At 37.0% G+C, this 27,853-nt stretch overlaps 1 long non-coding RNA gene across 1 annotated transcript in view; it reads left to right on the top strand.

Annotated features, from left to right (window-relative positions):
- The window catches only part of LOC114486551 (uncharacterized), a 187,247-nt gene that overhangs the window by 130,777 nt on the left and 28,617 nt on the right, over positions 1 to 27,853 (top strand). The window contains exon 3 of the long non-coding RNA XR_003680472.2: positions 16,355 to 16,442. This is a non-coding gene — a long non-coding RNA (uncharacterized lncRNA). The remainder of the gene's footprint in view (positions 1 to 16,354; positions 16,443 to 27,853) is intronic.

Genomic DNA, 27,853 nt, shown 5'->3' with positions numbered 1-27,853 from the left:
CTCAACGGCCATGGCTCACGGGCCCAGCCGCCCCGCGGCATGTGGGATCTTCCCGGACCGGCGCACGAACCCGTGTCCCCTGCGTCGGCAGGCGGACTCTCAACCACTGCGCCACCAGGGAAGCCCTCTGTGTTTTTTGATTGGTGGATTCAATCCATTTACACTTAGGGTGATTATTAATAAATGAGGACTTAGTACTGTCTTTTATCTTTTGTTTTCTGGTCACTCTATATCTCCATTCTTTTCCTTCTATTTCTGTCTGCTGTTTTAGTTTGGTGGTTTTCCATGATATTTTTCTCAGTTTCCTCTTGTTTTATATTTCATGTCTCTGCTCTAATTTACGTTTTGTGGTTACCATGAGGTTTTTATAAAAGGTCTCAGATAAAATAGTCCGTTGTCCGCTGATAGAATCGTATCTCCATTTGCCTATATGGGTTTCGTACTTTTCCTTTTCCCCTTTTATGTTTTTGTTATCTCAATTTATCACTTTTTTATGTTGTAAGTTTATTACCCAATTGAGGTAGCTATTGTTATTTTTCTTCTTTCCCTTTGACCCTTATGCTGTAATTAAATGTTTAACAACCTATTCTGATACAGAGTTGCAGTTTTCTGATTCTTTCTATCACCTTACTCAAAGTTTTGTGTATTTTTGCCTTTTCATTTTAAGTAGAAGATCTCCTTTCAATATTTCTTGTAAAGCGGGTCTAGTGGTGATGAACTACCTCCATTTTTGTTTCTCTGGTAAGGCCTTTATTTCTCCTTCATAACTTTGCCAGATAGAGTATTCTTGGCTGACAATTTCTAAATTTTCAATATATCGAGTTTGTCATTCCACTCTCTCCTGGCCTGTTGAGTTTCTGCTGAGAAATCTGCTTATAGCCTAATGCAGGTTACTTTGTAGGCTGCTGACTTTTTTCCTTGGCTGCCTTTAAAATTCTTTCTTTATCACTGACTTTTGACAGCTTTAACATAATGTGTCTTGGAGGAAGTCTTTTCTGTTGAGGTAATTAGGCCTTCTTTTAGCTTTGTGAACATATGTATCCAGTTTCTTCTCCAGGTTTGGAAAGTTTGGGGCCATTATTTCTTTAAATAAACTTTCTGCTCCCTTATCCTCTCTTCTCCTTCTGGGATAAATACTATCCTTGTGCTGCCTTTCCAAATTCAGTCAGATAGTTCTCCTAGAAATTTTTCATTTTTAAAATACTTAGTTTTCTTTTCTCTTCTGCCTGAATCATTTCTAGATTTCTGTCTTTGAGCCTGCTCTATTTTCAGTGCTTTCTAATGCATTCTTCATATCGTTTATTGACTTCTTCTGTTTCAGAATTTCTGTTTGGTTCTTTTTTAGCTTCAATATCTTTGGTAAAGTATTTACTCTCTCCATTAATTTTATTCCTGAGCTCCTTGAACTGCTTTTCTGAGTTTTCTCGTAGCTCATTGAGTTTCTCCATGACAGCTCTTTTGAATTCTTTATCAGTTAGAACACAATATTCTGTGACTTTAAGTTTGGTGTCTGGAAAATTGTCATTTTATTTTTGTGATATCATGTTACCATGGTTTTCCAGGATACTTGATGAGTTGTTCTTCTGCTGGCACATTTGAAGTAGTGAACACCTTTCTTATTTAGGTAGAGCTTTTTAAACTTTGCTTCTGACAATTAGCAAGTCAGTAGAGGCCTTTCTTTTTCCCAGTAGGTGGCGCTATATCACAGTTTCCCCCCAACACACCCTTCCTGAGCTGCCTCTGGCTATATTTGAGAATTGGCACTTCCTACCCACCACTGCCTCTGCTGGAGGTGTTGCAGGTGCCCTTGTTGTTGCTGTTTGTGCCTCCAGGGTAGCATGTGCCTTGCCGCTGCTGACATTGCCACCTGGGGCACTAGGATGGGAGGTGCCTCTGTGACATCTGGGGTGGCCTGGGTCCTGGGCACTGCCACTGTGGTGGAGGGTGGTGGAGGGTAGGGTGGAAGCCAGGGTTGGGGCACTTCTGCATGTCTGGGGTTTGTCACGTTTGTGGGCTGCAAGTGAGGGGCAAGGGGCTGGAATTGTGGGTGCTACTGTGTCTGGAGGGCTGAACCCTGCTACCACTGCTGCCTGATTCCCTGTGACCGTGGGTGCTGCTTTGGCAGGGAGGCTGGAGTCACATGCACCACCTTTCCTGCTGCTGCTGGGTTCTTTGGGTCTGAGGGCTCAGCCACCACAGCCAGGGGATGGGATCACAGGCACCGCCTCCCCTGTTCCCCCATTTCCACCTCCTCTGTGTGCTCCAGCACCCATCCCCCTTCAGATATACAGACGTGTGGATCTCTCTGGTGTCCTGGTGTTTTAGACAGAGGAAACTTTGTTGAATTATGTATGTTTTACTAGTTGTAGATTGAACGGGAGAGACAAGGGAGCATCTCATTCCATTATGATGCTGACATCACCCCCTGAAGTTTCCTAAATTTATGAATGGAAATCATGGTCAGGTATATGTAATGCCAGGCTGCATGATTGTGCATTAAAAAAAATTTGTAAATGTTGTGTGACTTCAGGTAAAGAACCAAGGAATTGCGAAGGCACATAACATAGAATTGTGAGTTGAGCTTTGTACTAGGACAGTGCTTTTCAGTGTCGTCTCCAGATCAGCATTATAAGAAACTTATTAGAAATTCAAATATCCCAGATACACTAAATAAGAAACTCTGGGCATGGGGTCTCCATATCCATGTTTTAACAAGTCCTCTATGTAATTCTGGTGCTTGTTAAAGACGATATAACCCCTGGACTGAGGATGCTTAACTCGCATCAAGTGAGAGATTCGATTTTACAAAATCTTGGGATTCGATTTTCTCATTTAAGATTAAGAAATACTCTCTACTTAACCTAGGGGGAAGAGCACCCTTTTGTCTTATTCTGCTTAGAACAAAGTACAGAATATGCCCCAGCTAGTTTCACGTGGTTTGTTGGTTATACCATTTGCCTAAGGAGATCTTATCATTTGCTTAAGAAGAATGGGAGCGTGTCCGAGTGTTTATATATACTGCATATTCCCTAAGAGGCAATATGCAAGATGGATAAGCATGCAGGCTCTCTGGAAAGACAGCTGGTATCAAATCACCAGCTTCACCTTTTACTGTGTTCCCTTCATCAAGTTTGCAACTTCTCAGTGCCTCAGTTTCCTCATCTGTAAATTAAGATCATACTGTAATCCTCCCCACCCCATAGAGTTAGAATGAGATGACATTCAAGACTGAGATAACACTGGTTAGACACTTAACAGCAGGGCCTAGCACTGGTTAGTGCCTAGTAAATGTTAACAAGTTGTGGGTGGAGTGCAGGCTGTGCTCTGTTCTAAGGTCCAGAGCCAAAACAAACATCATCTCTGCACTGAAGGAGTTTGTTATCTCAGTAGGAAGAACCAGACATGTAAACTTATAATCCCCAAAGGTATTAGAGACTCTATAATAGCACCTGGGAAAAATAAGGACACAATGATGGGACAAGGGGTCTTGAAAGAACAGTTCAAGTGGTATGAGCAGATCCGTTACCATGACTGACCTATGGTCAACAGAATGTTCTTCATATAATTGTAGTGAAAACACCAATAACTAATATCTGTTTACACTTACTATTTATCAGGCCCTGTTAATTATCTCAATTAGTCTTTTCAGAAACTTACGAGGCAAGTACTTAATGAAGCAAAGTAACTTACTCAGGGAAACTTAACTACAAAGGTAGGAGCTCTGGCTCAGAGATCTATATTCCTTAGGATTTGCTTATTATTTAAATGAAACTCATATAAATATTGATAGTTTTAATCTCTTTCAACAATTTAATTCTTTATGTTTTGCAAGTTTTAAATAAGAGTAAACAAATCTGGGCTTCCCTGGTGGCACAGTGGTTGCGCGTCCGCCTGCCGACGCAGGGGGACCGGGTTCGCGCCCCGGTCTGGGAGGATCCCGCGTGCCACCAATGCAATTTAAGACCCTAACTTTTCTTCCCTTTCATATCTGCTTCATTGAATTAACCAAACTGCCATCTTCTTACTCATTAAAAGAAAAAAAAAACAGAAGGTGATACAGAAAAGAAGCCTGCTGTTTTGAACAAAGAGCTTTATAAGGTGAGAAATACTTCAAAACTGATATAGAACTGGTACAGAGGGGCACCTAAGATTGTGTGGCAGTACTCAGCCACCCAATCCAAGCAAGCCAGAGAACTCCCCTCCTCTGTCAGTATTCTTTGTCCCATTTCTGACAACTTCAACCCTCAGTTATTTAAAACTTCTCCCTGTTAATTCCACCTGAGTTTGAGGAGCTTATCAAGCTCATCCAAAGAATCTCAATTTATTGAGAAAAGGACAAGGAATCAATTATTCGTCACTGTATAATAAATACTTTATTTTACAAATAAATTTCAACTAAATAATTCCATTTGTACAGGAAATACACTTTAAGAAGATGAAATAAAAAGAAAAACAAAAAAAGTATCTTCAGCAAGCAAAAAAAAGGCTTTATTTAGCTAATGTGTTTTTAGAGGGAATAAATCTTTCACCAGCCTTTCATAAAAGCCTGTAGTGGAGAGCATACAAGGCAAAAGAATCAGTCAAGATTTGTAGCTCTTAAGGATGTACTGAAATTTATTAGAAAGTAGGTGCCACCTTTAAAAGTGAAGACTAATGCCAATTGGCTTCCCTGTTGTGCCGTCAGATGAGAAATATGTAAACACTCTGTATATTTTCCCTTGGTTTTGAGACTGACACAATACATAGGTCAGTAAAGTCAACACATCTAAATTGTTAAAAGATTTTTTTCTGTGTCTTCTGGGAATGGTAAAACAGGATACAGTCTTTTATTCTCATTTCCCTTCATGAAATGTACCCTCTTCTTTTTGGAACACATGATAGTTTCTGTGCATACAGATAGGTCCTAACAATGCTTCTCTGACATTTAAGCATTTCACCTTCTATGCAGTACAGCCTGTTTGTCCTTTTAAACTTGGCTGCTGGGCCAAATGCAGAGGAACCACTGTGTGACTTTTTGCTTATCTTCTGTACCCAAGCCTACAAAGTTAGTGCTTGAGTGTGTCGGGTATCACCTAGGGACTTAAGAACGAGGATTTTTACAGTTAACCCAATCCCATGGCCTGTACTACGCTGCCTTTGATTTGAAGGCAGTTTAGTTAACTACCAAGACTGCCTACTACATTAATCGGAATCAAGTTCACCTGAGATGTGGGCACACAATAATTGCTAGTTTTCTGCGTAGTGGCTTTAGGCATACTCCATTACATGCTGGAGTAAATTTGCCAGTGGGAAATAGTAATGTTTTGCTTCTTGTGTATGCTGCTTCTGCAGAGCTGTTTTTTTATTTTTAACCTTTTATTTGGAAGTAATTTCAACCTTTCAAAAAAGTTGCAAGAATAAGTAAAGTTCAAGAGGGGTGGGATGGGGAGGGGGGGAGGGAGACGCAAGTGGGAGGAGATATGGGGATATATGTATATGTACAGCTGATTCACTTTGTTATACAGCAGAAACTAACACACCATTGTAAAGCAATTATACTCCAATAAAGATGTTAAAAAAAAAAGTATAGTTCGAATAACATCCTGATACTCGTTACAAAGATTCACTTCTTATTGTCATTTTACTTCATTTGATTAATCATTGGCTCAAGTTCTCTCTCACCCTCTTTCTGCGTGTGCATACACATAAATCTTATATATATATATCATGGTCCTTTGCGCCTTAATACTTCTGTGGTTATTTCTTAAGAATAGGGATATTCTCTTACATAACCACAGTTCAGTTAACAACTTCAGTAAATTTAAGACCGACAGAATGCCTTTAAAAGTCACACTTACCATCTTATAATGCACTCTAGGGTATGGTGTTGCGTCTAGTTGTCATGTCTCTTTTAAAATCCAGAACATTTCCGTAATCTTGCTTTGTTTTTTTTTTTTAATTTTCATTTTATATTGGAGCATAGTTAACAATGTTGTATTAGTTTCAGGTGTACAGCAAAGTAATTCAGTTATACATATACATGTATCTATTCTTTTTCAAATTCTTTTCCCCTTTGGATTACTACAGACTATTGAGCCGTGTTCCCTGTGCTATACAGTAGATCCTTGTTGGTTATCTGTTTTAAATATAGCAGTGTGTGCATGTCAATCCCAAACTCCCATTTATCCCTCTCCCTCACCCGTACCCCCTGGTAACCATAAGTTCCTTCTCTGAGTCTGTTTCTGTTTTGTAAATAAGTTCATTTGTATCATTTTTTTTTTAGATTCCACATATAATGATATCATATAATATTTGTCTTTCTCTAACTTACTTCACTTAGTATGATAATCTCCAGGTCTATCCATTTTGCTGCAAATGGCCTTATTTCATTCTTTTTATTATTTATTTATTTATTTGGCCACACCACACGGCATGCGGGATCTTAGTTCCCCAACCAGGGATTGAACCTGTGCCCCCTGCATTGGAAGCATGGAGTCTTAACCACTGGACCGCCAGGGAAGACCCTCATTCTTTTTAATGGCTGAGTAATATTCTATTGTATATATCTACACATATTCTTTACCCATTCATCTGCTGATGGATATTTAGGTTGCTCCTGTGTCTTGGCTATTGTAAACAGCACTGCAATGAACATTGAGGTGCATGTATCCTATCAAACCATGTTTTTCTCCAGATATATGCCCAGGAGTGGGATTGCTGGATCACATGGTAGCTCTGTTTTTATTTTTTAATGGAACCTCCATACTGTTCTCCATAGTGGCTGTACCAATTTACATTCCCACCAACAGTGTAGGAGGGTTCCCTTTTCTCCACACTCTCTGCAGCATTTATCGTTTGTAGATTTTTTGATCATGGCCATTTTGACTGATGTGAGGTGATATATCTCGTAGTTTTGATTAGCAGTCTTTGTGGTCTTTTAAAATCCAGAACATTTCCATAACCTTCCTTTGTTTTTTTATACTGTTTACATTTTTGAAGACTACAATCTCCCATCTTTTAATTTTTAAAGAATGTTCCTCATTTGGCATTTATCTAATATTAACTTATGCTTATATTCTTTAAGTCTCTTTGCTCAGAATGCTACGTAGATGATATTATGGCCTTCTCAAAGTATCTTATCTGAAGGCATATGATGCCTATATACTCCTCATTGGTGATGTTAATTTTGATCACCCAGTCAATGTATTGTCTAGTTTCTCCACTGTATAATTATCATTTTTCCCTTGGAACTATGGTGAGACCCTTTAAGACTATGCAAATAATGTGCTCTTCATCAAAATTTCTCCCCCAGTATATTCTCCATTGATCATTCTTGTCTGATCCAGTCTTTACTGTGATGATTACATAATACTGATTTTCCATGTCTTGCACTCCCTCCTCATTTACCAGCTGGCATTTAACATTTTAATGTAATCTAGAGTACTCCCTGCTCCCCTATTTATTTATTTATCTATTTATTATTGATATGAACCATGATTTCCAATTTTTTGGAATTGCTTATAATTCATTAGTGTACTTAATTATTTTGTGTTCAAGTCGTTCTTGATTTGGTCAGTGGAATACCTTCAAGCTTCTCCCTAGTCTTTGTAACATATTCCATTATTTATTTTTTTTTAGCACTTCCTTACTTCTGGCCTAACAAGATGTTCTAGGCTCATCTTGTGTATTTCCTATGCCAGCTCTGGACTCAGCCATTTCTTCAAGGAGCCCTGATTCCTTTTATTGCAAAATGGTATTAGAGACCAAGATCTAGTGTGTGTGTGTGTATATATATATATATATTTTTTTTCATAGTCTTTTCCATTATGGTTTATTATGGAATAGAGGGCTATTTTTAACAGACTCATAAGATGGAAGATATCCTGAGATTTTACTTACCTGAGCTGTGTTATCACTAAATCATTTCAACTCGATTATTCCGAATGTTCAGGAAAGACATAAAGCTTAGATTTAAAAATATTGAAACAGGGACTTCCCTGGTGGTCCAGTGGCTAAGACTCTGCACTCCCAATGCAGGGGGCCTGGGTTTGATCCCTGGTCAGGGAACTAGATCCCACATGCCACAACTAAGAGTTCAAGTGCTGCAACTAAAGATCCCGCATGCCACAACTAAGACCTGCTGCAGGCAAATAAATAAAAGAATACATAAATAAATAAATATTTTTAAAATATTGAAACAAATAAATGTATAGCTAATTTAGAATGCTTTTTTCTTTTTGATTATTTTGCTTAAAACTTTGTAAAGCAATATAAGAGGAAGAATTCAGCTCTCGCACCCTAGACTTATTTTACTGTTATGTTATAAGCACTACCACGAAGCTTGGTTTTCAAGTAGTATTGTGAAATTATTGATTTGGTTTATGGAAATACCCATTAATGGCAGCGCACAGAAACATAACCACATTTAGAAGCAAAGACATCCTATCACCCTCATCATATGCCTTGCACGGGTCATAGGAGTGGCATATCAGCAAGGCAGGACTCCTGGAGCCCATCCTGTAGTGTTGCAAATACACAGAGGGTGAACAGGGTTCTTTCAGCATTATTTTACCAACTCCTTAGGTCCAAATACACACTGTCCTTTTTTCTGGCCAAATTTCTTAATTTGGTTCTCAAAAATGTCTGCTTCAGTTGTTGATTTTCTTCTCTGGAGAGACATTTCAGTAGTCTCCTCAGGGAAATTGGCTTCTTTTCAATTTGAATGTTTTATTAAGGAAAATTATAAGTAAAGGGGCTTTCAACCTTGAGTAATAAACCAGAGTTTCTATACCTGAATTGTGGCAATGCCTTGCATTGTATGAATGCTGTTGACCATTTAAGTAAACTCATACTAATTCATATCACAACAAAATTATAAATGCCACCTTGAATCACTAAAGCCACATAGAGATTGACTTTAATATAAAGTGTTATTTTATAGACACTATAACATGAATAGGGTAAAAAGAGCAATGAAAAACTTGCCGTACAATCATAATGCAAAGTTGATGATCTAAACTAAAATACCACAGATATACATTCACAAAACCATAATTGAATATTCATACCCATAATTTCCCCCCCAAATGTAATTATTTAGCCTTCTACTATGTGGCCAGTTTTCTTATTTCCGTAATAAATAGTTGAATTCCCCAAAGGACTATAAGCAGCTGGAAAAAAATATCAGGGCACATAATATACTATACTATGAAAGGGGTCTAGAAAATGAGGGGACACGTGCTTGGCCTTCTTATTCCTGTTGGGATTGATTTGGGGAACCTTCTCAAATTAGCCCAAGGATCAAGGATAATCTTAACTAAAAACTGTACAGTTGCATTGAACGTTAATGAGAAATACATGTCTAAGAAATAACTCAAAATTGTGTAAGTTTCAGAAGAAACACAATTGAGATAGCAAATGTTTTTAATCTGAAAAACTTAGTAAATCCCCTTTAATAACTTTGAGATATGTTTTTTAAAATATTGATATTAGAAGTTTTTAGAATTCTTGCTTGCTCAATGTTTTTCATCACCACCCATTTATTATATGAAAATAAAATCTTTGAGATAGGAGTAGGTTATTTTTGCTCAGTAACAATTTAAATCTGACTTCAATGCTGATATGTCCCCTAAACACGTTATGGCTGATTAGACATATTAGACATCTATCATAAATAATGGCAGAAAGTATTTTTCTACAATGACCACAAAAATATGGTCGTTCCACTGCCCTCTGTGCTACCTGCCACTCCACCATCAAGAGGTGGTGTCTATTTCTCTATCTCCTTAAATCTGGACAGCCTTCATGACTGTTTTGACCATTAGAAAATGATGCAGGGCCAGTTCCTGGCGTAGCCCTTAACTGGCCTGGCAGTTCTGCTTTCTGCCTCTTGGGAACCATCCGCCATGTAAGAAGTGTGACTATCTTGAGACCACCATGCTGTGGAAGCCCATATCTCATGGAGAGGCCCTGAAGGATAAGAACTTATGTGAAGAGAGAGGGAGGGAGGGAGGGAGGGAGAGAGAAAGAGAGAGAGGAGAACTAGTTGCTGCAAGTTACCGAAAATGTGAATGAAGAAGGCATCCCGAAAGAGGATAATCCGGCCTCAGCCACCACAGCTTTAGCTGAAGCCACGTGGATCAGAGATGAGCCACCCCACTGAGCCCTTTCCAAATTTCTGACCTATAAAATTGTGAGCATTGTTTTAAGCAACTAATTTTTTAGGTTAGTTTTTTAAGCAGCAATTGGTAACCAAATTATAAATATTGAGCAAATTCAAATTTAATAGGGAGCCTCCAAACTGTAAAGTATGTTTTGCCTCTTCCCTTGTGTCATGGTGCAAGGCAATGTGCTGGGTGCTGGTGATAAAAATTGAAAAGATAATTGTTACCTGGTCCTTGCTATCCAGTAAGAAAGACATATAAACAACTATCTACAATAAATGTGACAAATGCAATAATAATGTAATGTGAGAACATAGAAAGAATAGTTAATTATTCTTCCATTAGAAATTAAGCATTACAGTGTTTGCTTTGGCAGCACATAATCAAAAAGATTTCGGATGCTGAAAAAAAAAAAAAGAAATTAGGCATTACAAGGGCGGGAGTTTTATCTGTTTGGCTCAGACCAAGTATAAAGAAGAGTGCCTGGAGCATAATAGATGCTCAAATAATATTTGATGAATAAGCAAATGGCTGAAGGGAGGGAGGTGATGGGCATGTGAATGGTAAGGTTTGGAAATGACTTCTGAAATAATTGAGAAAAGAAATTATATTTTATCCAGATCTTGAAGGATTCCTAGAATTTTGTTAGGAAGGGTAGCAGAAGAAGAGAGTGTATAGAACATGGATGGTAAGTAGAATAATCTATCATATACCATCATATGCAGCTGTGTGGCTGGCATCTTAGGCTGTGGAAGCAGTAAGGGTAGTTGGGTATTCATTAGTTAGTCAGCACCTAATTTGAAAAATCCTGGCATCTCACCCCAAATTTTAAGAGATTAGTCTAATCTTGAGGAATACTGGGGGTTTAGGTGGGATTAATTCCCAGACTGAGGTCATCCTCTAACACATCCAGGATCCCAGATATCTCTCAGATACAAGCATAGTAAACCTAGAATCGGTTCCTTGAAGTCATTGGCCACGTTGCACTCGTTTTAGGTCCTTGGACTTGTTTTTATCATCAACATCATGTCTAGATTGGGGATAAATGGGAACCTCACCCTGCTTATAAATTTCCATTGAGATATAAAGTAACATAATACTTACATTTTGTTTTGTATTTGAGAAGGCCACAAAGACCATTGGTCTTAATAACTAGGAATTCTTAGTTTGCATTAATTGGCTGTGATTTGTAGAAAGACCCTGCAACTCTTTTATCTGTCTTCATGCATTAATTTGTTGATTTACTTATTCATATTTGCTGGGCAATATGGGAAAATATACCAGAGTAGTATCAATTCTTTCGTTAAAGATTTTGATCCCTATTAAAATTTTTTAAAATAATAATAAAGTGTGAGAATTTGAACCACTCAGGCCGTTAAAGACATCTTGATCTTTTAATGGATCCTAGACAAACCTATCCTTTGTTATGTTCTTGAGTACATACTATATGCCATATTTAAGTGCTTTTGAAGAGAACTGTACCAAGTACGGAGGAAATAGGAGAAAAAAGGTGGAAAATATAAATTCTGCCTACAGGGAATTTGAAGGAAAATAGCAGACTCAGAGTAAGGCCAAATAAATACATGTAATCACAAATTAAAAAATGAATATATATTTAATGAACTATGAATGTACCTACCAAGATAGTGTTAACTTCAACTATTTCTGTGCCACTCATAGAATTGTCTTAGGGAGGGAAGAGGAGTGTTTTCTAAGATAGTTATGGCAGTCAACCAGGAAATAGCGAAAGGATGGTCTACTTTTGCCACTTTATAGGAAGTGGTTAAGGACAAAAAGGGGCATACCAGTCCAGCAGAAGCAATATTCCCAAATAAAACACAAGGATAAATTTGGTCAATTAATAACAAATGTTGAAAGAAAATTAATAAAACCTTAATAATACATTTATTGTAATTTTTAATGTCAAGCCTCACTGGTAAAAGAGTATGATCTATTTTTAGAAAATTTCTGTTAAGCCAACTGCTATGAATTGTCTGTTTCTGACAATAGTCATATTCTTAAATGTAGGGTGGATAGCTAGTGGGAAGCAGCCGCATAGCACAGGGAGATGAGCTCGGTGCTTGAGACATGGGAACATATGTATATGTATAGCTGATTCACTCTGTTGTAAAGCAGAAACTAACACACCATTGTAAAGCAATTATACTCCAATAAAGATGTTAAAAAAATAGTCATATTCTCCTCTCTACCTTAATTAAAAATATTGATGAGCTAGATGCCATTGAATTGCAGTTGTTTTTTTTTTTTTTACAGGCCATGATGAGTAAAAATGGTTGGTGCTTCACTTCTATTACCGAAACAACCCCGAGTATCATTTCTAAAATGTTCTTTAAGCAAGTCTTGGATAACAATATACACATGATGTTATATCATAAGAGATAATCACTAACATTAAATTTTATATCACTCCTCTGAATGGCTGTTATAGTCAGCAGGTGACTTGGTTCAATTCTTAAACAGATCTAGACTATAGAACCAACTGCCTTATGACTGTGATAGCTGTTTAGGGTGGTTACTCATTCATTGATACTTGGTATGAGTCCCACTACTGTTAGGCAGCAGGTGTTGGTCCTATAATCTCTGCACAAGAGTCAACATTCTTACTTTTTTTTATCACAGCCAGTAGGTTCCATAGTTGGGTAAACTTTGTTATACTCATGACGCTAACTGGAAGGTGTCAGAGCATTTCTGAACATATTTTTTCAATAAGAATAGCTAACATCTCATGAGGACATACTATATGCCATAGAGCTAGGCATTTTGTAAGCAAACTCTGATTTTATCCTTATAGCAACCTATAAATATTACTGTTATCTCTGTTTATAGAAGAGAAATTGAGACACAATCATGTGACTATTAAGTAGTTGAGCAGAATTTCAAAGTCAGGTTTGACTCCAGGGTATATATTCTTTTAACCACTGTGCTGACATCAGGCAGTGAACAAATATCAATGTGGTTGTTTTTATGACATTGGAACTGCATATGACGTGAAGCGTCTTGTTGGACATTGGATCTTAGTGAGAGAATTGGCTGAATGGATGGGGGAAAAATGTGAATTCCTAGTTATTATTTCAGTGGACCAGGTCTGATGATTATAAACAAGCTAACAAGCTAAACCTGCCAACACATGTTGGGAACACATATCCTAATCACATCAATATGAAATATGAAAATTCTGTCACACTCACAACAATTGTTTCAAATAATGGAACTCCAAAAACCTCATCAAGGGTATGTAATAACCGATGAAATTAATTTCTACTGCCCGGGCACAAGTGTAACAAATATGGTTCAGAGTTTTGCCTTTAAATTCACAATATTAGTATGAAGAAGTTGGATGGACTTTTTTAAAAAAAAACATGCTTCAAAAAAGAAAAGAGCAATACAACTCAGATAGCGGAAAAGATTATCTGGTAATGGGCAATTTCAAATGAGATGGTTCTGACATAAAGGTCAATTGAAAAGAAATTTAGGAAGCTGGTTATAAAATCAAAAACATTATAAACATGAATTAAATATTTTTCAACACCAGACATATAAGTATAAATCCATATACTCTCTGATTTATTACAAAATATTACAGTTTGATGCCAATAAAACCGTGCTCTATCAAAAGGGACAAACCCTAGTACTTTCCCATATGCCATGTGTTACAGGCAGTTTCGTGCACCTGCTGTGGGTGTGTTTTCCGTACTAAAAAATTCATGCACTGAAAAGCCATTGCAGATACAAATTATCTAGAATTTAAAGCCTTTTGCGTATATATCTCTGGTCTGAATCAGGATAACTTAAGCCAAAACAAAAATGCTAAACAAAAGGCGAAAAACTTTTGAAAGAATTGGAGAAGCAGTTCTATTAGCATCATATAGAAATGTATGACTTTATGTGTGCAAATATCAGACATTAATAGATGATGAAAAGTTTTGATGATACTCAGTTATTCCCTTCATCCTCATGGGAAACACAAATGCGTGGATTTAAAGTTTATAACAACAAAACCCGTGCTCTACATGTAGAAAAGTAACATCTCTTTATATATAGAAAAATAATATCTTATATCAATACTTTATTAAATGAAACACACTATTATATAAATTAAAAATAGAAATGCATGTGGAAATAGTAAAATGCTGAGAAAATGCCTGAGAAGTGCCAGCAATGAATAGTGCTACCCCACAATAGATTCTATTACCATTTTTGACATGACCTGGATAAGAAACTCAACCTGTCAAATGTTCCTTTCAGTCATAAGAAGGCAGAATAAAATTGCTTACTTCTTTATTGGAGATGTTAAAGAGGATGTCTTACTATTTTTCAAATATGTTATGATGAATATTGCTATTTTTAATGGAATTTGGAATCAATTTTATAAATATAAAATATAAATAGTAAAAACTTACTATTATTTTTATTTACTATTATTCCTCTAGATTCATATTTAAAGAATCTTATTGAAATTTGAGAAGGAAAAGATCCAATACAGCCTTTTCAGCTTGGAAAAATTATTTGAAATGTTAAACCCCAAAGGATAAAATTATTGTCATTTTTTCTCCCAGTCTTTTGCTCTTTGGGGACTGTTTCTCTTTTAATTTATTGCTCTGTGTTCTAAAAAGTGGAGAAAGATTACAAAACACATTTTAAAAGTGTATTAAATATAACTTATGGTAAATCAGTAATACCTCTTGAAAAACCGTGCTATGAGCTCTCCCATGGTGCTTCCTTTGGGGGCAGATAACCCAATTGTGTTGATTTAAAGGTTCTGTCTGGTTCTTTTAAACATTCCTTTGATGTTGTATTGCTCTGCTTGTAATAGACTGTTATTGCCCTGTATTGAGTTTGCAGAGTGAAGGTAAATCTTTCGTGATGTGATTGTGCTGCCACAAACTCAATATTGTTCATAGGGCCTTTATAACTCTCAGCCACATTGCAGCGGAATAGCACACATTTTCATTTTTACCTTTTTAGATTTTATTCTTTGTTCTGAGACTGAAAGTATGTATGCTTACCTACACTCTGCAGTGCTTGTCCTGTGAAGCGGTAACTGTAAGCAAAGAGAACATTGTCAGGTGGTTTTTTTCTTTTTCTGAAATTGTTGATCTTTTTCATTATGTTCCATTAGGTACTCTGCTATCTTATTGAAAAAGCACCACTATTGGGAAAAGCCCAATTCAAATATCTATCCAAGTTTCTAGTTTGAAATGTTTTCTGAGTACATAACGACACTATTAAAAGAGATTCTCTTGAGGAGTTCTCTCCTCGAAATTCAGATGAATGTGATTTCCCCTGGTGGCAGATCACACATAGAAGACTTATGTGATCAGAAGTATTAACATAGTTAGTTCAATTTTAACACTGGCCTGTTTGATTGAAAGTAGAAACTTTATGTAATGGCTTACGATATTATTTGCGTCTTTTGTTAAATTTCTTACAAAACGTAGATCTATTTTTCACTAGTACAGCATTCAACTCAGCTTAAAACTGCTTGTAAAGCAAGACAGCACTAAGGCTACTGTTTTTTTTGTTTGTTTGTTTGGGGTTTTTTTGCGGTACGTGGGCCTCTCACTGTTGTGGCCTCTCCCGTTGTGGAGCAAAGGCTCCGGACGCGCTGGCTCAGCGGCCGTGGCTCACGGGCCCAGCCGCTCCGCGGCATGTGGGATCCTCCCGGACCGGGGCACGAACCCGCGTCCCCTGCATCGGCAGGCGGACTCCCAACCACTGAGCCACCAGGGAAGCCCTAAGGCTACTTTTTAGGCATTTTTTTAACTTCTTGACCTATGCCCCGTCATTACTATCCTTTTTTTTTGTTATGTATGATGGTATGATCACACAGTTTGGGGGAAATAATTAGTTAATAAGCAATGTTTGAAAATAAAGAATGTCCACACATGGAAGGAAATATTTTATACATTACAGTAGACTGGATTTTAAATATCTATATTCATTGGGTATATTAGCAGGGTATACCTCTGCTAACATAATTAATAATTATTATTCCAGAAAGTCAACATTTCCTCTACTACAAACAATTTTCATTATTCTCTCCCTGGTTAGTGAAAATAAATAAAATCATCAGTCTTCAATTCTCAGAGATTGATAAATATCAGTTACACTGGTAAATGTCTGTAGAACCTGCATTTCTAATTATCTTCTTTCTGTTTAACCTTTCTTGTCACTTCTCCACATCACTCTAGGCCCCTTGCAAATGAAAGTCTAAAGAGCTCTACAATGATTTATGAAGAAACTCAAAGACACACAATTTATAGGAAGAACATTTCTGAGGTAATGCTTAATATGCGTAATTGTAAAAGATGAACATATATTATTCAATGAAAATGAAGTTCATGATTGAAACCAGAATTCCTTGGATGGGGTTGTAGAGGGCATCTGACCCAGAAGTTGCAAATGGATGGCCCTGGGGCCATATATGGGCTAGAGATGCGTTTTATTTGATTTGCACAGGCTTTAGTTGTTTTAGTTTTTGTTTTAATTAGGTGTTAACAATTTAAAATTGGAGTTTTACTTTAGAATATGAGTTTTCACTTCGGTTGAGCAATGGAAGCTCTGATAACACTGGGCCAACGTCTTCACCAGGGACACTCCTTAGGTGGCTTGTGCATTCATTTTCTGGCCACAGTCTCCACATGGGCTGCCTCATTTCCATCACTGCTGGCCCCTGTGGGCATCTGTTGTAGTATCTGTTGCTACTTTAATGCTAGCAAGTTCTTCAGCCTCTTCACTTTGCTCACTCTGGCTTCTTGTTCTGGCACGCCTCTCACTCCAATTCCATCTGTCAGAATCCTTACACCTCAAAAAGCATTGCCTCCCCATGGCTTTCTTCAGTTCCTCATTATCGCTTCACAGGAATCTCTCCTGCTCTACTTCTTCTTTTGCCTCTTGTTAGTTGCACACAATCTGCCTTGAGTTATATTGATTGTATTTTCATTTTGCTTCCCAATAATTGTGAACACTTGAAAGGCAAGGGCTATGTGCATCCGACAGAGAGACTTCCAGTGCATGCCTTGCACCTAGTATATTCTCTCAATAGATATACAGTAATGTAGGTACAGGTATATGGTAATTTAATTTATGGTTTTTATCTGTTAGATCATTGAAATTAGTATTTAGGAAGTATTTAGGGGATTTAAATTCCCTATCCAAGTGGTCAAGGAAATAAAAATGGGAGGATCAAAGAGCAAAATTCCCTAAATGGAGAACTGAGAGTGGATTATAACTATTATTCATCTCAGTAGTTATACAATGAGTTGTTAAATCACAGCTTAAACCTCTTTGGACATTACCACTGGGACAGAGTTGCGTCAGTCCTACCTCCTACCTACATATTATCTGTTAGCAATTTAGCATTATTTCCCCCCTGCTGTGTTCTCCTTTGTATGGAGATAGCAGGACACTTAAGGACTACATTCTCAGCCATGTTCTGAGTTAGAGTCTGCTAGGAGATGCATTTGTATCAGCTCTGCAGGGTGAAGAGAAGTTGGTGCCATGTTTTCCTTCCTCTGGCAGCAGCAGGAAGGCGTGTGGACTTCTGAGATATGAGATTTTGCAGTAGCCTCTGAGCCATTTTTCTAAGAATTACCTGTTTCCTGATAGAAGTATCTAGAGCAGTTTCCGCTTTCCTAGCTATTTTCTTGATGGGACTCTTGCTGACACACTTTGATAAGGAAATAGACAGCAAGGTACCATTTAGTAAATTTATTTCTGACTTTGACATGGTCAAATATTTAAAATCAGAGTTTTACCAACTAGAAAATGGTGTGAATGAATGTCTCCAGAATAGAAGGAGTATATCTTCCCCATAAAAGGAAAAGTAAATTGGCATTTTTCCCCCTCGGAGAAAGGCAAAGATATCACAGGTTTTCTTTGGATCACTTATAAGAAGAGTATATATTTTTTATATGAGACTATTTGCAAGAGAAGTAATGTTTTGAAAAAACAACCAAGGCTATGTTTAACTGACAAAAATACTCATGATAAAAATATTTTAGGGGGCTTCCCTGGTGGCGCAGCGGTTGCGCGTCCGCCTGCCGATGCAGGGGAACCGGGTTCGCGCCCCGGTCCGGGAGGATCCCACATGCCGCGGAGCGGCTGGGCCCGTGAGCCATGGCCGCTGGGCCTGCGCGTCCGGAGCCTGTGCTCCGCAACGGGAGAGGCCACAGCAGAGGGAGGCCCGCATACCACAAAAAAAAAAAAAAAAAAAAAAAAAAAAATATATATATATATATATATATATATATTTTAAAGGTACAATGGAAAAGAATAAATATTTCCCACCCTTCACCTAAATGCAGTGGATGGCAGAGTGTTCTGTATATCTTGGATATTTACTGATTTACATATGAAGAGAAAAGGAAAAGTGCCTTGCTTCTTTTCAGTGAAATTTGGTGTGTGTGAACAATATTACTCATGTGAAATAATTTAAAAGATGTTTATTATTTGGCTTTTGGAAGCATAATCAATGTACTGAGCACTCTTGACAAATCTAGAATTGGCATTGGTTCCGACTCAGTAGATAAGGAAAATAGCATATTACGATTTACTTTTGCTTTAGGTTAGCTAGAATTTCAGTAAAATTGCTACCACAAACTTATTTTAATTAGCCTGAAACACGATAAGTAAATTTGCCATAGCTGAGTCAGAGCCATGTAGTGCGAAAGGCTAGTCTATTGAGGTTTGCTATTGTGAGTTAGAGGATTAGTAATACTCCCGTGAGCCCACCCCTCAAAATCACCCCCAGTCTACAAGACAGGGTTGTCTTGACTGGAATTCAAAGATATTTTTCTTTGAAAAGATGGTTAGTTACAGCTGATTGCATGCTCTTTCTCTGCTATGTTTCTAATTGTGCTGGGTTCTTGTTGCCTGCTAGATTTCTTGCATCAGACACTTGGACTCTCTTCTCACAAGTGAAAGGATGCAGGTTGATGTTTTGCAGGTTAAAGGTTTTCTGTGAGACGTTGCTTTGTCCTGGTGGACGTGATCTGCCGGCCATTTCACCTTGCTTTTTACACAACAATTTTTTCAAGGTAAACTAAAAAAGTTGAGAAAACAGTCTCTTATATAGGACAGTAAAGATGAGAGTTGTATTATTACTGATAATATGTAATAAATGTATTTGGATTTTTGGTGAAAGTCATTAGTAATTTAAGGTACTTTATGTATATTTGTGACAATTGGGCTCATTTTTAGAACAAATTGGCACTAGACATAAAGTTTCTTTCTTCTTTATCTCTATGACAACATGTTAGTAAACAAGCACATAGAACTAAAAGCAGCAGAACAAAATCTTGATTTACCTCAATGCAACTAATAAGAAATCTGGAAAATGCAATTAACTAAAAAACCTCATAAAACTTAAATGATTGCAACTAGTTTTTTCAATTTTCAGAGAACCACAAAGTATTATTTCATAATAGGATTTTACATTAAGAGAAATATGCAGGCTGTCTCTGGCGATCATTCTTGATTCACTGTCTTGTAGCTTTTGCACCTATGCAGCTGTGATTATTTAAAAATCCAGAGAATGGAAGCCCTAAACTTCTGATTCTAATTTGTTAAAAAAACCCTCTTCTTACCAAAACAAGAATATTTATTGATATATATTTTAATATATGAAAAGTATGTATAATCCAATTTACAGACATGTATATACTAATACAAATATTTTGTCAAAATGAAAGAAGAAACTTTGTTTTTGACAATCTAATATATTTTAAAGACATAGAAAATAGTATTTATTAGTGGCAAATCCCAAACAATATAAAAGTGTATAAAACACAATCCTTTCTTTTAACCCCTTACTAGGACTATAAATAATGTCAATAATTTGACATATATTCTCCCAGTTTCCTCCCATATATTTGCAAACATACATGTAATATATGTAGATTTCTAAAAATCCTGAATGGAATAATACTAATCACACTATTCTAAAACCTGCTTTTTTTTTGCTCAACAATATATTGTGGACATCTTTCTATGTAAATATATAGGGACTATAAATAATTTTATAAATAAAATAATCAAGAAATAATATAGTTATGGAAAGTAATTACATGAAAAGATATTTTATATTTCAAAACCTTGATTAGCTTTAGATTATTTCAATTTATTGGTAAATTAAATGCTTTGTTAGTAAATTATTGAAAAAGTTTCCTTGAAAGTGTATCTATGATAATGCAAGTTGTTTTAAAACTTTTCTTATTTTTGCTTACTTTAAAAGATGTATCAGTTCAGTACTTAAATTATTTATAGATATTCTGCACTTCAACAAATGTGTTTAATGTAATCTCTAATTCTATTTAATCATAATTTTATGATTATCTATAAAAAAACTTTCATAAGTTCGAATAACCTGAAAGTCATAAATCAAAAGTCCATGCATCTTCATGCCTTAATGAAAAACAGGGATTGCACTATTAGTTATATGTAGGAGAAAAGGAAACAAGATTATAGGACTAAACTCACTAGGAGAGTTGCATAAGAATAGGAATAACATTTTAAGAAATGTAGGACCATCTGGATGTTTGGTACTTATATGGTTTATGACTTTTTTATTTTCTAACTTAGTGTTTTTATGTGAAATAAGATAGAAGTAAGGGCAGACCACCTTTAAGATTATTATGGCATATGGATTATGTTAGAATAGAAGCACTCCTATATTTCTGAGACGCCTAACTAAATATTTAATTTCTCAGGTGAGAGAAGCAGTGAGGAATCACCAGTGTGACCCAGGATCACATTGCTAAGTTCAATGATCAGTGCTTACTCCTGATTTTGCTGGACCTTTCAGCATGACGAGAAAGAGCTGTTTTCTTTTAATTTACACATTACTCACTTAAAAAATTTAAAAAAATTTTTTTCCAGCTTTATTAAGATGCAGTGGACATATAACATTGGGTAAATTTAAGGTGTACAACATGTTGATTTGATACACTTATATATTGCAAAATGATTATCACCATAACATTAGCTAACACCTGCATCATGTCACATAATTACCATTTCTTTTTTGTTGTTAGAATGTTTAAGATCTACTCTCCTAGCAACTTTCAAGTATATAATTCAGTATTATTAACTATGATCACTGTGCTGTACATTAGATCCTCAGAACTTATTCATCTTATAACTGGAAGCTTGTACTCCTTGGTCAATATCTCCAGTCGCCCTCACCCTCTCACCCCTGGCTGGTTACCACCAGGCTAGTTTCTTGAAACAGGTCTTTTCTATTAAGAGATTTGCAAATATGAAAAACAATGCTACTCTTCTCCCTATTTTTTTTCTGTTTTGGAAAATGTAACTCGTTTTATTAAACTATTTATGTTAGCATATCAGAGTTTATTGTTACTTTAAATGATTGAAAAAATAAATATTTTAAATATTTCTGTTTTAGTTTCTAATATTATAAATATGGATAGGTAGAACCCACACAAACAAAAGCTCTTTGGGATCATCAATACTTTTTAAGAATATAAAGAGGTCCTGAGAACAAAAACATTGACAAATGCTGGACTAAATTAGAGGAGAAAATAGATTAAAATAAGATAGTGAGATAAAACAATAATTTTAGCATTAAACCTGACGGGAAACCCAAGAATAATGAAGATCAGAACACTTTATTTCCAAGGCAAAATTTCCAAGATGCCAGTCATATTTGTAATTACATACTTTGATTTAATATATAAATTAAACTGTTAAAAAAGCAAACTTCAAAAAAATGTAAATTAAATATGGAACACTGATCAAAATAGTATACTTTCCTTTACATAGTACTCCACTCCACCCATGTTTAAAAAAACTTCCAGAGGCAGTTGTAGAAAATCTACACTTAGGTCCTTAAACCTAATTGTAATTAAATCCTGAAAAAATAAACACACACAAAAAATCAAAGCCTAATAACTCAGAAAAATAAAAACCAAGCCAAAAAAAAAAAAAAAAGATCAGAAATGGATGCATTCTTTATAAAGATCTTATGATGAAAATAAATCCCCAAGTATAAGTCAAGTTAACTATGTCTCTCAGTGAAAACAAATGAAGAGAAATCAGACAAATGGTTAGTTTCATTAGACAGAACAAAACACCAGATCTTAGAGAAGCTGAATTAATGCATTGCAAATTAATGCCATATATAGTAAATTCTATTATGTGTAAGACCCTGGGCTATGAACTTCTAGGAAGCCTTAGATGACTTGTAAAGAACATTGTGGTCAAGACGTTTGTAGTTTAAAATAAAAAACAAATCCAAAGTCATTTAGCAGATAAAGTGAAGCATAAGTTTTTGAAAAAATGATAAATTATGTAATAGGCTATAAAATAATGAAGAAAGTTTTTTAATTCTTCAGAAATTTTAAATTACATTAATAACTATATATATTTCAAATTTAGCCGGACATAACCCTTGGCAACAACATTCATTTACATAACTCAATTTGAATCTACTCATTCATTCATTTATTTAGTCAATTAGTCATTTAGTTATACAAATAATATCTGTTAACTATCTACAATGTGCCAGGTACCTTGTAGATGCTAAGAATAAAGAAAAGAGCAGAACAGACTTAATTGGCCCTCATGGAACTAAAGGTAAAGAGAAGATAATAGTCAAATAACATGGTTAAACGTATATTTTCAAAACTCACTGAGCTCTGAATGAGCAGCAGAGATGGTATGAAGTACAGGACAGGAGGATGCGATCTAGCTGGGTTTCTGAGACGGCTTCCCTAAGAATGTGCTATTTGAGCAGACCTTTGAGGGTATGTGGAAGAATGGGTAAAGGAGAAGGTCATGATGATGAAGAAGATGAGAAACTGAGAGGCCTAGGTATTGGATCTACCTGATGTGTTGGAAAGAATTCGAGTGGGGAAGACCACTGTCCAATATCAAAGTTCAGTGACTGAGGAGTGTTCAGCAGATGGGCCCGCTAAATGGCGTGAATCTGAAAGCTGCTTTTTTGGTTTGTTTGCCTGCTTTGATAAGTTCATGGATTTATTTTGTTCTTAAAAAGAAAGTAGAGGAGGAATGGTCCACAAGTTTTATCAGAGGAGTAAGGGATACCAGACCTAATTCTGAGGCATGAGGGGTGTGAAAGATTAAGAAGCCACAGCTAGCATTGTGGTGGCCATGAGAATGTGCCTTGCAGACCTCCAACTACAGAGAGGTTAACCAACCAAGGGCCCCAGCAGCTGGTTCTGGCACCAGGGCCATGCTGCCCGCGGGCTGCCCCAAGCACTGACCGAGTACGGCAGGGATGGTGCTAAGGTAAAAGGCAGCTCTAGGGAGACACAGGACTGCTTAAGGGCCCCCGGATGGCCTTGCAGACCCGTCCTTAGACCACAGGACTGTCTAGTCTGCTTCCCTCTCTCTCTCCTTCGTGCCCTGTCATACCTGCACCACAGTCTCAGCTCTCCCAGCCTGTTCTGGCTACTTCTCCATTTTCTCTCAACCCGGCATCACCCTTGAGAACATCTTTGTACCTTTAATCCCATTTTAGAGCTGCTTTTCAGAAGACAGATTAACACAAGAATAGACTCCTGGAGGAAATGCTTCAGTTCAAGTAAAGAACCACAGAAACTGCACAGAGGTTAAGGCTAAAGGGGTTTGCTGATTATGGCTTAACAGTTCTCAATGGCAGAGAGGGAAGGGTTGAGGAAAGCATACTTTCCAAAAATTGCACCCTTTGAGTCACTTTTGCAAGGTCATTTGTTTACATAATGACAATCTTTAAGCTATAAAGCAAAGAAGTTACTAAAAAAGATATCGTGAAACATGCATAAAAGGTATAAAAAATGTGGGGCTTTTTATAGTCTTCGTTGCTGACAAGCAGGGAAGGTCCTTCCATTCTCCACCAGGCATCACTCCTAAATTCATTCTTTAGGTATAGCAAGATAAATCCCACCCCCGACGCCCAGCCATGCTGTCGTTTGGGGGTTTGCTATCAAATCTCAAATGCATTAACGTGTGGGCTCAGGACCAGGACTAGGGTGAGGCAACCCTGGAGGGCAAGGCTTAGAGGGGCCGGTCGCACAGTGCCAACCCTGAGCTTGCAGGGCCCTAGAGCGAGTGCCTCCTCGTTTGCCTCAAGTCCTGGCCCTGTGCAGGCTGTCCAAGGACTCAGAGAGGGGCACGAACTTTATTTGTAAGAACTTTCAGCCCAAAGAATTAAGCCAATCCAAAGCTTTCCCTCGTTTCTTCAGGCCCCAGAAGATGGACACTCAGGGTCTTTCACTGATGGGTGGGTAGATTGAGGCAGACAGTGCTCAGAGCTATTTATTTGCTCTTCTCTTTGGCCGTCAATAATTTCACATAAATAAATTTCAGTGAATTGCAAAAAGAAGGCTCAGGGGTATTTTTCCCAGCCGAGTAGCGAACTTGGAAATAATTCTTTATGTAGGAGCCTCAGTACTTTTTTTTTTCCCCCTAATAATTAGGAAAGCCACTTTCTGATCTCATACCACCTGCTTCCCTGAGTTGTTAACTTCTGCTAGAGCTTTCAGTTCTCCAGTGCAAGAGGTTTGGAGAGAACAGTTTTTAAGGATTGGTCTGTTGAATAAAATAAATATAAGCAGTGTGTAATGATTTGGAATCATTTGGAAAATTCCAGTGTTAATATTTGATAGAAAAGACAGCTGAGAGGTCATGTTGGAGAGTAAGGAGACAGTTAGCAAAGGTAGTGAGAACAATAAGGAAAATCCAACTAGGTATGAGGAAGTTTTAACAAGATTAAAATTTCCAATTCACCTTCCATTGGTAGGGATCCATATCTTCAAGTTGTCTGCATTTGGAATTGACAGCAACAGTTGTGATAAATCAGAAATAGAATAGTTCAGCTACATTTGATTGGCTCTTCAGTAGAGTCAGCTTTGGCATCTTAGGGCTTATAAGAACCTTCCTAGGTGTGTACATTTCACAGATCAGTAAACAATTTTAAATTAAAAAAAAGAAGTGAGAGAGAATACTGACATGGGTTTGTCAATTACCTTCTGTTAAGTAAGGACATTAAAAAATCAGCCACCATTTATCACCATAATCATTTAACTCCCCAAGAAAAGATTGGCAAAATCCTAGAGGAAAGTTGGAAAGAAAGCTCGGCATTTTAGAAATCTTAGTCTCTCTCCTTTTCCCTTACTATTATTTTCTCTTTTCAGTATAGACTGGTTAAATCTTTGCCACAGATTGGCCCTAGTCCACAAACAAATATTTGAGAACCACAGATTTGCCAACCCACTTTATAAAAAGCAAGAACTTAAGATATTCTAGAAAGATGTAAGTCTATTTCACCCCTTAAAATCTTTACAATGGGTATTTTTTTAAATGTAATACTATTCTGATTGAGGAGATTTCTTTTTAAAAAACATATTCCAAATACCGCCTGCTTTAATACACATTAATTTATTTTACTTTTATAATATCATAGTAGAAGACTAAAACTTTTTTAAGCTTTTATTGCCAGAGGCCTAATAATTTATATTCCTATGTTCCTTGAATAACTATTTTATTGCCGAAATTTGCAAATTTTTATTTTGAGAGGAATGGAGGCAGAACACTTGGTGATCTTCTTGTCCTAAGAAGATCAATGCCATACTAGTGGAACATGAGACACAGAGGTTTCCATGACCATTTCTGTAGAGTTCAGATGTCAATAACATGACCCATTAGGTGAACTGAAAGAATACAGCATAGACAAACATCAACAGCCATTGTTCAAACTGAGGCTTTTACAGTTCCCTTCTACAACACACCTGCTACTCCAGATGAAATTCTGCTGCCATGTGAAGTGCCCTATTTTGCATGGACTTTTGGTGACCTATCTGTAAGCACACAGCAAACATACACCTGCCTGAAAGGTTGGGTCCTCTATTTGTATGTCATTGCTTACCGCAGGGAAGTATAATAAAGCAAGACAACATAGATAAAAATCGCAGACATTAAAGAGGAAATAGAATAGCAAATGATCAGATTAAGTAATAGGAGTGTCAAAGTGAAAGGATAAGACAGAACCAAAAGTCAAATGAATTGATTTATATCTAGGAAACTCCTTGTGAGCCCTGACAATTTTTTTTCATGGAGTTAAAACACAAGGTAAAATTCTTTCATTTATAGGTCTTGCAAAATAATGAACTAGGTTTGGTGGAGAAAACTTGAGGCCAAGGGAGCTTGAGCCTTTGAATGCACAGTTGGCCAATGGGCTTATGATAGATCCAAGATTCACAGAGAGATGAGTACAGGCAGTTCTAAGAGCTTCTGACAATCCACAGGGACATTGTTTCTACTCTGCATGGTATCTTCACATCTTGGCTGAGAAACATTAAGGTGACAGGTACATCTTCTCAGTGCACTTCTGTACTGTAATTTTAGGAAGGAATTTATTATTTCCTTGAAATAAAATTGGTCCGACTATATAATAAGAATATAAATGAGAACTATACCATGGGAAGATGGGAAAATCAGATAAGGAGCCAGGAAACCTGGATTCTGATCTTAAGCCCTAAAACCCAGCACTGTATTGCAATAGGAAAACTACAGTTATCTCTATATTTTGTCCTCACTTGCAAAATAAAAGGTTTAGACTTGATCTTTAAAGTCCCTTTCAGCTATAAAGTGTTATGATGAATGATGTATTTTCTATCTCCTGAGGGATCATTTCATCTAAACACTGGCTTCATTGCAGTATTCTTCCCTCTTTGAGAAGATTTGCAGACTAAAATCAATATGCAATGCTACCCAGTGTTAAAACATTCTGAGGAGTAGATGAAAGTGATTTTGAAGAAAATATGTCATGCTACCTCATACAGCTATAACAAAATAAAGACATGAACTCATACAGTTATACCAAAATAAAAATAAGAATTAGTATGGTTAACCAGAATAAAACAGATTACACCTGTCATTTTTATGGACAAAGTTGTCCATCAAGAAAATCTCATATATCTTTTTTCTTTTCTCTTGTACATGTCCTTTTAAAAATATTTTTCCTGAAAAAGGATTGTATTCAACCTGCGATCCATCACAGCTAAGAGATCATTACTGAGGCTATAGTCAGGAACGTAGTCTTAGTCACAGAAAATTGACTCCTCATGCATTAAGGACTGTGATTCAGGCTCTCCTGGCTTTTGATAAAAAGTGATTTCTCTTTCAATATCTCCATTGGTCATGCATCTGCAAACCACACTATCAATTTCCTTCCTCTCTCTGCTCTGGTCTGTGCCCTGGGCTGGTGAAAGGGGAGGTTCTGATCCTTGAAGACAGCGGCACTAAGTTCATTTGGGCTTCTGGAGGGGTTTGGCTTCTGGAGGCACAGCAGGAGATAAGTGGACAGGAGGAGCAAGAGGTCAGGGTATTTCTTCCCTCTCTCTGGCTTTGGCTCTGTGGCCGTGCCCCTCTCATGTGGCTGAGCTCTCACTTGGTCTGGAAACACTGCTTCTTCCACTTGCCCAGTAGCTTTCCAGTGGTGATGGGTTCCTTCTCTTGCCAGTCCCTGGCTGACCCACCATCTCTTACTGGTTCCTTTACTCCTACGCACAGCTCTGAAAATTGTACCTTCCTTCATTCCATTTTCTTCACTTATCCCTCTGAGGGTGTCTCCTGCTGAGCAGTACACTATCTTTCAAGGGTTTTAAAAGTCTTCCTGTTATAGATTTAGCAAAAGTACATTTGTCCCCCAAAAGGTGTACTTTGATTTT

The sequence above is a fragment of the Physeter macrocephalus genome, chromosome 7 (assembly GCF_002837175.3).
Source record: "Physeter macrocephalus isolate SW-GA chromosome 7, ASM283717v5, whole genome shotgun sequence".
In the NCBI taxonomy this organism is placed as follows: domain Eukaryota; kingdom Metazoa; phylum Chordata; class Mammalia; order Artiodactyla; family Physeteridae; genus Physeter; species Physeter macrocephalus.
This window is presented reverse-complemented; position numbering and strand designations above follow the sequence as displayed.